Source organism: Ictidomys tridecemlineatus, chromosome 6, assembly GCF_052094955.1.
Source record: "Ictidomys tridecemlineatus isolate mIctTri1 chromosome 6, mIctTri1.hap1, whole genome shotgun sequence".
NCBI classification, from domain to species: Eukaryota; Metazoa; Chordata; class Mammalia; order Rodentia; family Sciuridae; genus Ictidomys; species Ictidomys tridecemlineatus.
In genome coordinates this window covers 59,387,486-59,394,862 of record NC_135482.1, presented here as the reverse complement: position 1 = coordinate 59,394,862, position 7,377 = coordinate 59,387,486, and the positions used below count along the sequence as shown (strand labels likewise).

Below are 7,377 nucleotides of genomic sequence, written 5' to 3'. Positions count from 1 at the left end.
ATGAAACATCAAACATCTGCAAATCAGTTCATTCTTCTGGGATTAACAGATGATCCAAAGCCAAATATTTTCATTTTTCTATTTCTATTTTTCACCTACATACTGAGAATTATTGGAAACTTAACAATTATCAGTCTCACTCTGATAGACTTGCACCTAAAAACACCCATGTATTTCTTCCTTAGGATTTTCCCTTTCCTAGAAATCTCATTCACAACAGTTTCTGTTCCTAGATACCTGGTTAGCATAACAACAGGGGATAAGACCATTTCCTATAATTCTTGCATGGCCCAGTTGTTTTTCTTCATACTGCTTGGTGTAACAGAATTTTTCTTTTTGACTGTTTCTTATGAACATTAGGTGGCTATCTGTAAGCCACTGCATTACATAACAATAATGAACAGCAGGATCTGCATTCTGCTTTTCATTAGTTCCTAGCTGATTGATTTTATCATTATCTTTTTGCCTGTGATCATGGGGCTACAACTGGATTTCTGTGACTCTCACATCATTGAACACTTCACCTGTGACTCCTCTCCTTTGCTCCTGATCTCCTGCACAGACACATCCTTCCTTGAGCTCTTAGGATTTTTTTCTGTCTATTCACTCTCTTGGCAACCTTAAAGTTCTTGCTTGTCTCCTATGTGTTCATCATTAAGACAATTCTGAGGATCCCCTCTGCTGAGCAAAGGAAAAAGGCCTTTTCCACTTGCTCCTCACACATGATTGCTGTCTCCATTTCTTATGGAGGCTGCATTTTCATGTATGTCAAAACTTCAGCCAAAGAAGGAAAAGCATTGACCAAAGGCAGAGCTGTGCTCAATACCTCTGTTACCTCAATGTTAAATCTTTGTATTTACTCCCTAAGGAACCAGCAGGTAAAATAATCCTTTAAGAACTTTGTCAAAAAATGTTTTTCAATGGTAAAGAAATTCATTGCCTGAATATAAATAGAATCTCATATCTAATGCAGTATTTTTTAAAACCTTTATCTAGATTTGGTGTCAGGGTGATACTACCTTCATTTTTTTATTCTACATTTTATTAATTTGAACTCTTATTTAATGATTTCCTCTTTTTTACTGGTTTTGAATTAGTATTTTTTTATTACTCGTTTGACTCATTCCTCATCCAAAATGGTATTATTCAGTCTCCACATTTTAAAATGGTTTTGTTTTTGTTATCAATTTAAGATTTCATCCTATCTTTTTTTAAAGAGAGAAACGAGAGAGAGAGAGAGAGAGAGAGAGAGAGAGAGAGAGAGAGAGAGAGAGAGAGAAATTATTTATTTATTTAATTTTTGGCGGACACAACATCTTTGTTTGTATGTGGTGCTGAGGATCAAACCCGGGCCTCACGCATGCCAGGCAAACGTGCTACCGCTTGAGCCGCATCCCCAGCCCAAGATTTCATCCTATTATGATAAGATAAGATAAAAGATATAACCTCTACTTTTTTGTATAAGACTTGATTTTTGCCCCAAAATATGTTCTATTTTGGGCAAGTTTCTATGTTTAGCTGAGAAAAAAGTGAATTTATTCCTCCTGGGATGAAATCGTCTACAGATGTCTGTGAGATCCATTTTTTTAATAGTGTTGTTAATGTCTAAATAGTCTTCAGATTTTTGTTTGAATAACTTATTTATTAATTGGAGAGAAATAGTCACATCACCTAATATTATTGTATTATAGTATATCTGATGATACTATATGTATGATTTATTTTATGTAGTTAGATATGTGACAGAAGTATTTACAATTGTTATATGCTCTTGTTGGATAGTTTCCTTAACCAATAGAAAGTAACATTTCTTGTCTCTTCTGATTAATTTTGTCTTGAAGTCTGATTTTTCAGCTATGATAGTAGTTACTCCTGCTTGTTTTTATTTTCCATTTCATGGCATATCTTTATCCACTCCTTCAATTTCAACCTATGGCTACCTTTTCCTGTGACATGAGTTTATTATGAACACCAGATGATTAACATTTGTTTTAATCCAATCTATCAGTCTGTCTTTTAATTGGAGAGTTGAGACCACTAACATTCAATGTTTATAAAAATTATCATCATTTCCTGCCATTTTTATTTGTTTATAAAAAATTAAACCTTTATGAATTTGTATGTCATACATCCACAAGGACTATACTAAACTTCTCTGTGTCACTGGAATTTTAGTATATGTGCTGTCAAAGTGTGCATCTTACCATCTTTTTTTAATAATATATTGTTCTAAATAAATATTTTCAATGGTTTTTTACCTATAGATAAAACCATATATATATATGTAATTATATATATAGATAATATACACTAAATATTATATAATATATATGGCTGTTTCATATATATATATACATATATAGTTATACATATAGATAGATAGATAGATAGATAACAGAGATTTTCTTTAAACAGAAAATTGGTCATTGCTAATTCAATCCAATATACATAATACCAATACAAAACTATAATTCTATGATTACTTTGTCTATGAATATCATATTGTAGCAAATGCTTCCCCAAAAAATGAAATAAGACATTCTATAAGATTATATTATTCAAGCAAAAACACAAAAGAAAAATAAGAAATGTGACTAAAGCTAGTAAATGTTAAATTAGATGATAAATGTTAACCTTATACTATCATACATAATTAATACAGATATATAGATACATATAGATGGATTGTTGTAGACATTAAAGATAAATGAAGCAATATTTATAATCTTATTCAAAATTTATCTGAAGATTATTATTCTAAAAGTCAAAAAATGGAAATAATTGAATATCAATCTAAACCTTTCCAGAGTGAAATTGTAAGAAAATACATTCACTTATAAGTGCTGCTGTACTGAGAACCAGAAATTGGGAGGCTCTACACATCAGAATTTCATGTATCTCTTTGTAGTGTCTTTAGTTTATCCTAACTGAAGTTCATTGAGCCTCTTGAATATGTAAATCCATGTCTTTCTTCAAGTCGGGAAATTTTAACCATTAATACTCAAAACAGTCTGTTTATCCTTTAATTTCATCCTCTGGGCCTCCCAAAATGGGTATTTATACACTGCAAGTACTAAAGACTCAGATACTTTTAATCTTTTTCTGTATTTTCTCTAACTATATAATATCATTTTTCAAGATGCAAGATTTTTCCTTTTTTCTTTTTGGCACTAAAATCTACTGTTGAAGTCCTTTAAAATTCTTTATTTCAGCTATTATACTTTGCAAATTTAAATTTCTATTTGAATTGCTGTTATACTCTTTGTCACTTTGTTCATATTTTTCATTTATTCATCATTCTTGTGGTTCCTTTATTTGTCCATAGTTACATTCATCTCTTTGAACACAATGGATATGAAGTCAACATCTAATGTGGCCAATGTCTGCACATTCTGAGGATCTGTTCCTGACAATTTCTTTCTTGTATCTTCCTACTTCCAAACCCCAGTGATTAGTCCATACTTTCTTATTTTTGTGTAAGCCTTATCACTCTTTATTTTTTTTTTAGTTTTTATTTTTAAAAGTCATTTTGAATAATATAATGTGTTTACTCTGGGAAACAGATTCTTTTCCCTTGCCGATTCTGCTGCTGTTGTTCGTTGAGGACTGCAGTCATATTGATTTAGAGACTTTAACTAAACTATTTTTTTATAAGACTCCTTCCATTATTGTGCATGATCATAATGGTCTCTATTTTTCTATGTCAGTAATCAGATGGTGACTCATCAGAATGTTTTTAAACATCTGAAGCCAAAAACAGAAGAAAAGAAAAATTTGTCGAACTCTTCTGGTCTTGGGACCTGAGTCAAAGATGGGGGACTCGTTCCATGTGAAGTCAGGCTGCTTCCCATTCGGCCTTAACCTTCAACAACTGCTTTCATGGAGCCCACACAACTGCCAGCTTTTCCAACAAATTCCTGACCCCTGGAAGGTGTATTTCACTCTAGCTTCCATGATATATGTGATGGCCCTTGGGAGCTATTTTTTCCCCAAGAAAATTGTATCAATTTGAGTCAACTTTAGTCAGAGAAGAGCTAAAAGGGTTAATTTATCATCATGGCACAAGAAGAAAAATTTCAATGAATTTCCCCCAAATGTAAAACTTTTGTTTGATTTTTTTTTCTATGAATGTAGATCAAAAATCACTTTTTTTAAAAAAAAAATTGACTTAAGGCTAAACAATTTTTATTTTATGGTCACTAACTTTTCAGAATTTTTAATTGTTTTGACAATTTTTTTCATCTTCCTCAAGTATAGTAAAGTCAAACTGTTATCATCATTAACTATTTTATAACCCTCACACATTGGATAGGGCTCTAATCTCTAGGGTATACAAAGAACTCAAAAAGTTAAAAACAACAACAACAAAAAAAATAACCCAATCAAAAAATGGGCCAAGGACCTGAACAGACACTTCTCAGAAGAGAATGTATAATCAATCAACCAATGCCAAGGTCTCGGCTTGGCACCAGAATCACGAGCCACCACACAGCTTCGTAGGTTCAAACAGCAATTCTTTATTCCCGCTCTTACACCACCTCCACACAGGTCCAGGGGCAATCGCGTTCTGCTGTCTGCCCGCACCATTCACCTACTCCACGAGGCTATCTCCAAATCCCATTTTAATCTCACGAGAACTCAATGGAACAAGCAGCAGGAACACCCTAATCCCAGCAATAATCTTCAACCTCTAAATTCCCTAAAACCCATTATCTTAAACTGGCAACGCCTTAAACTCAAGGAGCCAGTTACTTCCTCAAACCTGATCAGCTCTAAACCCAGATCCGCCTTGATCCTTGAGCAAGGTCACTTTATTAAAGCATGCATGCAATGTCCCATCGAATGTCCTCTAAGCAGCTTGGGGTACGCTTGGCAAGGAAATTTCGATGCGTCATTCCTACTTGGTAATGGCCCTCAGCAAACCAATACAGGAAAAAAATGCTCACCATCTCTACCAGTCAGAAAAATGCAAATTAAAACTTCTCTAAGATACCATCTCACTCCAGTAAGAATGGCAGCCATTATGAAGTCAAAAAACAATAAATGCTAGAGAGGATGTGTGTGTGTGTGGGGGGGGGGGGTAGACTCATACATTGCTGGTGGGACTGCAAATTGGTGCAGCCAATTTGGAAAGCAGTATGGAGATTCCTTGGAAAACTGGGAATGGAACCACCATTTGACCCAGCTATTCCTCTTCTCAGACTATACTCAAAAGACCTAAAAATGGCATACTACAGGGACACAGCCACATCAATGTTTATAGCAGCACAATTCACAATAGCTAGACTGTGAAGCCAACCTAGATGCCCTTCAATAGATGAATGGATTAAAAAATGTGGCAATTATACACAATGGAATATTACTCAGCACTAAAAAATAACAAGATCATAGCATTTGCAGGGAAATGAATGGCATTAGAGCAGATTATGCTAAGTGAAGTTAGTCAATCCCCAAAAACCAAATGCTAAATTGTCTTCTCTGAGATAAGGGAGGTGACTCAAAATGGGGTAGGGAGGAAGAGCATGAGAAGAAAATTACCTCTAGATAGGGAAGAGAAGTGGGAGGGAAAGGGAGGGAGAAGGGGAATTGCACAGAAGAGGGAAGGAGACCCCCTTCATTATACAGAATTCAGGTATAACGATGTGAGGGAAAAAAAAGGAAGTGGGTCACATTAGATTGGGTAGAGAGAAGTGATGGGAGGGGAGGGGAGGGGAAGTGGGGAATGGAAGGACAGCAGAATAAAATAGACATTATTATTGCTGTGGGTAGATACGTGACTGCATGACCAATGTAATTCTGCAACCTGTACACTCAGAAAAATGAGAAATTATATACCATCTGATTCAAATGTATATGTCAAGATCATTGTACTGTCATGTATAACTAATTAAAATAAATTTTAAAAGATACCTAAAAAATAAATAAATATAATTAAAAATTTAAAAAAACCTGCATTTTGTGTATTAACTAAGTGACCAAAAAACATATGAGAGAGAATTATTAAAACTGAGGTTAAAACATACTTTTACAGTAATTGGACACAAATTAATCCTGTCCCTCTCTAACACATTCTGATATGAGCTTTCACTTCTGATGAACAGCTGTTTTGCCATTTCCTATTGAATATGTCTAGTGATGAACTTTATGCAGAATAAGAGAACTAAAAATGTATTTGAAATTATATTATAAATTGATGTTAAGTTTTCTTTTCACCTAGATGTATCAGAATTCAGAGCATGGCCATGCCAAATAAAACATCAATTGGAGAATTTATTCTTCTGGACTTACAAATGACTTAGAGTTACAAATTGTGACATTCTTTCTTATCAGATTGCACAATACCTGCTATATCACCTATATCCAAGGCAGCTGATTATCCTGATGATAAATAGAATTCTTGGAGAGGGGGCAAGACTCAGGTGCCCATCAGATAACTCCATTTGTTTGGCCTTAAGGATGTGTTGATATTATTTCTTCAAAATAGGTATCACCCAACAAATTTCCAAAGTTGCAATCTGAGCTAGATCCCAACCATAGGAACTTCCCATTTAGAACTCTATATCAGCCCTACCCTGGGAGTGCATTGATCTAGTCTCTCTAGAAAAAAAAAAGTTTCAATAGATGCTACTTCCCATTATATCTTTCCTTTCACTGGTGAGCAGGGAAGGTGAAAACCATTTTAACCAGCTTTGGTCCCAGACTACTTCAGCCTTTGGTCCCAGGACACACAATGAAAAAATGTTAAGTAACGCCCAGCCCTAGTCATCTCCCATAAAACATGAAAACAAGAGCAGCATGGCATCTACAATGAATATCTTTCCATGTCTATAATTTTGGCCACCTCAGGGTACACAATTCTTTCATTTTTTTATTTAGAACATTTTTGGTTATTAACATTGCATTTACAAATTGGCTTATGTAAATGCAAATACATACATTTTTCATTTTTTTAGTTTTATCTTTTTTTGTTATCCTTTTGCTATTTTGTTTTGTTTCCTATTGGCGATGAATTTTCTGCTTTTCTTTTTTCTTTCTTTCTTTCTTTTTTTTTTTTTTTACTTTGGTTTGGTTTGGTTTGTTACACTTTCTTTTGTTTTGTCTCCAATAGTCAAAAACTCTTCTCTCTCTCTCTCTCTAAATTATATATAAATATACTTTTTTGCTATTTTGCTTTTTCTTCTTTTATATCACTTTCAGGCAGGTGCTCCTTCTCTTATGCTTTTTCTCATTTCAACTTTTCATATTCTAAACTCTCTTTACCTTCTTTCTCCACTTTCTTTTCTCTTAACTAACTGTACTTTTACCATCTCTTCAAACTATTTAGTTTATGTAATTTCTGATACACTATTCATGTTGTTTTTATTATTCTAATTGTGG

At 33.8% G+C, this 7,377-nt stretch overlaps 1 non-coding gene and 1 pseudogene across 1 annotated transcript; one reads left to right on the top strand and one right to left on the bottom strand.

Annotated features, from left to right (window-relative positions):
• Nucleotides 1-944, top strand: LOC101957990 (olfactory receptor 6C76-like; annotated as a pseudogene).
• A 1,148-nt stretch (nucleotides 945-2,092) lies between these two features.
• On the bottom strand, nucleotides 2,093-2,197 carry LOC120888751 (U6 spliceosomal RNA). The gene has a single exon (XR_005732439.2). It is a non-coding gene; the product is annotated as a U6 spliceosomal RNA (small nuclear RNA).
• Between the last annotated feature and the right edge of the window lie 5,180 nt (nucleotides 2,198-7,377).